Source organism: Rattus norvegicus, chromosome 5 (assembly GCF_021556685.1).
Source record: "Rattus norvegicus strain SHRSP/BbbUtx chromosome 5, alternate assembly SHRSP_T2T, whole genome shotgun sequence".
Classification (NCBI taxonomy): Eukaryota; Metazoa; Chordata; class Mammalia; order Rodentia; family Muridae; genus Rattus; species Rattus norvegicus.
In genome coordinates this window covers 121,788,498-121,792,500 of record NC_141538.1, presented here as the reverse complement: position 1 = coordinate 121,792,500, position 4,003 = coordinate 121,788,498, and the positions used below count along the sequence as shown (strand labels likewise).

The following is a 4,003-nucleotide window of genomic DNA, read 5'->3' as shown; positions in this document are numbered from 1 at the left end:
ATACTTGAGGTTAACCTCTGGCCCCTCCATGCATGCACACAATGGCATATGCACACATGTGCAGGATGTATGATTGGAGTAGACAGTAAGGCTCTTAGAGAACCCGGGATTTATCACATTCTCTCTGTCAGTCATCCCTCCTCCTAAGGACTTTGAATACACAAACCAGTGAGTACCACAATTGGTGACACTGTTGGGTCATAGTCTACTGTGGGGCCCAAGTAATTGCACAGAATATGTGATTTAGGCTCCAGATTTAAACAGGTCCTGCTACCTCTTCCTAGGCTAACATGTATGTCTGGGACCCTTACTAAGTAGTAAAGGAACTGAGCCCTTGATATATGTAGAGAGTCATGCCCATTTGAACTTACTTGTGGCAAGGACACAGATGGGCCAGGAGAGCAAAACCACATATGTGACTTTTAGCATCTGCTGAACCTTGGCTGCTGACACCTCCACTTAGGGTCTTAGATAGTTTTCAGTACTCACTTCCTTACCAGGACAGAGGAGGAAAACCAGGCACTGGGAGCCACCCCTGTCTCTTTGCTGGTTACTCTCTCATTTCTTTCCCTTCTCCATCCAAAAAGGAGCCAAGCTAGTGGGCCACACCTTCTTGGCTACACTGACCATGTTTACAGCGCAGTACTTAAAAGTGTCTTCACAGTTTCTCATAAACCATGAGCTAGGCTCCCCCTCGTCATTTATAGAGAGGGAGGGCCGCTCTTGAAATTCCTTGGAAAGGAACTTTTGACAGAAACCCTGAAAGAACTCAAGAGAAAGTTCTGGGATTGGTTGAGTCTTCAAGTAGTTGGAAGCACTCCTAAATTTTAGTGTTTTAGCAGGTGGAAAAAAGTGCATGAAGAAGGACCGTGTTTGTAGTCCTTGGCTTTCGGGTAAATTTCACCACCTTCCTGTTTTTCCTCTTACTGGTTTTACAAAAATTCATCAGGTTTTTTTTTTTTTTTTTACTTGCCTGAGCTTGACCTCACGTGCCACATTCATGCATGTGGGATATCACAGTTTTCTTCTTTCTTTTGCTGTTGACGTGATAAGATGCCCAGACAAAAGCAAATTCAGGGAGAAAGGATTTCTCAAGGCATCAGGAGCTTGAAGCAGCTGGCCACATTCTGTTCATAGGAGGAAAGGGAGGACAATGAGTGTATGCATACAACTGTTCAGCCTGCTTCCTTCCTGTTACCCTATCCTGGATCCCTACCTAGGGAACCTTAATTAATGTAGTCAAAACCATCCCCCACCATCACAAAAGATAACCCTTCACAAGCATGCGCAGGAACTATCTCAGAGGTGATTTTTAGGTTATGTCACGTTTATAAAACTATCACAACTGTATTGGCTGTAGTTTGGACTCAACATTTGGCCTTTATAGACAGTACTCAGGCTGAGCTGACAGAACAGACACAGTGGCTCCAGAAACTCACCAAGGCCTCAAGTCTTTGAAATTTAGGGTGTGTGTGTGGTGTACACCTGTAATCTCAAATTTCTGAAAGCAGAAGCATGAGGATTACCCATGAGTTCAAAGCCATATTGGTCTATGTGAGCCTGGTCTACATAGTGGTAGCCAGCTAGGGCTATATAGTAAGACCTTATCAACAACAAAGGGACACCTCTGAGTAGGTCTTAGATATAAGCCAGGTGAATTTGATGCAGGTACATGAGAAATGATGTAAGAAGAAGGTGATGGGACCCACAACGTTTCCATTAGATTTGCTTAATGTAGTCGTAACATATCTATGTCCAAAGGAAGCAAAAAGAAGTGGCCGAGAGAGATACTTGCATATCCATTTTCATAGCATTATTAGAAATAGCAGAAAGTTAGAAACCACCCAAATATCCATGGACGAATGAGAGGTGTGTACATTCAGTAAAATATTAGGCATTTAGAGGGAAGGAAATCGTGACACCATCCACCATGGGTGAACCTTGAAAGTACTATGCTAAGTGAGGGCAGCTACAACTGAACAGCTGCTATGCTATTCACTCACTTAAGGATCCTAGAAAGAGTTACTGTTACCAGCGTCTAGAGCAGAGGATACTTACGGAATACAAAGTTTCATTTGGGGAGGTCGAAGCAATTCCAGCAGTGGATGGTGATGATTGTCCAACACGAATGTACTTAATGCCCAAAGGACTGGCTACATAAAGTGGTAAATTTTCTTTTTCTCAACAATAAACATTTACGGTGACGATGCTGTTGACTCTCCAGCAATAAGATATCAAAAGTATTGTTCAAAGTAAGCAGTTAAAATGTAACTGCCGTGTCCTTTTATATTTAAAGTTCTTAGCTCTGTGGCCCCTTAAGTGTATTTCCAGACATAAGGCAGCTTTGGTTGGTAAAATAGAAAAACAAGAGAACTGAAAACAATGAGATGTCTACTTATGACAGCCTATTCGGCTGGGCAAAGTGAGCGGTAATGGTTTTCATGCTCTCCTCAGCTTGGACTTCTGCCGTATGGTAGTAAAGATAAAGTCACTTTAATCTCCTGGGCCACGGAGATGGCTCAGTGGGTGAAGGTGCTTGCTGGACATGCCTGGCAAGCAGAGTTCAATATTCACTAACCCCACAAAGTTGTCCTCTGACCTTTGCTTGTTTTCCCCAGCTCCATACATGTGAATCCTGGTCTTTGTGCCCTGAAGCTTCCTTAAAGGCACTCCACACACTTGTCTACACTCCTAAGTAATGAAAAACTTAAAATTATATTCATCTCCAAGGTAGTGAAGCATAGCATGTTATTTCTGAGAAGATAAACATTCAACATCCATGTTTGAGGTAATAGCATATTGTTTTATTTGAATATTTTGGTAATTCAGGTTTTTTGGGTTCTTTGGTTTTTTTTGTTTTTTTGTTTTGTTTTGTTTTGTTTTGGTTTTTTGAGATAGGGTTTCCTGGCTGTCCTAGAAACTCATTCTATAGACTCGAACTCAGATCTGCCTGCCTCTACTTCCCAAATACTAGGATTAAAGGTGTAAGCACCACTGCCTGTTTTAATAAACCTCAGATAGGACTAGATCATTGAAGAGACATTCTGTCCATGCTCTCTATCACTGGAAAGAGCAAAAAAGCTAAAATGTTTTTTTTTTAAGACTAAATTTGAGATGTTAGTGACTGTGTTTGATGGGGTGTGTGGCTCAGAACAGGCGAAGCTCTTAGGAATGCAGGACCCACCATTTGTCTAGGAGACCACAGTTAGGGGTGAGTTTGACCCCCCGCTACAGAGAGAGGATGAGCCACTTCTCAGTTACTATGTCTTCGAATGCATCTGCCTTAGACTTGGTGATGCCCCAGTTCTTTGAGACATGGATCTTCTGGTGTCCAGGGAACTTGAACATGACTCTTCAAGGCCGTCCATTATAAGCTTCTTAATCTGCAGCTTGAAGCAGATGGACATGATGACCTGGCCATGCGAATCCTGGGCTTTGTGCCCTGAAGATTCTTACAGGCATTCCACATACCTGCCTGGCGTCTCGGTTTGGACAGCAATGATATCAGACATGAGTATCCACCAGAAAACTGTCTCCAACATCCTATAGGGCAACACATATAAGCACCAGGCTGCACATAGTACCTAAGAAGCAGCAGCTATAGCCTTGCATACCAGGCCCAGTGAGAAAGCTAGTCAACGTAAATTGGCTACAGAGAAATCACTTTAAAAAAAGACTAGAGGGGCTGGGGATTTAGCTCAGTGGTAGAGCGCTTACCTAGGAAGCACAAGGCCCTGGGTTCGGTCCCCAGCTCTGAAAAAAAAAAAGACTAGAGAGATGGCTCAGCAAGTTAAGAGCACTGGTTGCTCTTCCAAAGGACCTAAGTACCATGGTAGCTCACAATTGTCTATAACTCCCATTTCAGAGGGATCTGACTCCTTCACATAGACATACATGTAGGCAAGACACCAGAGTACATGAAATTAGAATAATTTAAAAAAAAACAAGTAAACACAGTATTTCATCACAGAGCCTTGGCTCGAAGTGAGCATTCAAAGCAGGT

General features: G+C 42.8%; 1 pseudogene; it reads right to left on the bottom strand.

Annotated features, from left to right (window-relative positions):
- Positions 1–3,527: 3,527 nt before the first annotated feature.
- Positions 3,528–3,655, bottom strand: LOC120103254 (small nucleolar RNA SNORA70; annotated as a pseudogene).
- Positions 3,656–4,003: the final 348 nt, after the last annotated feature.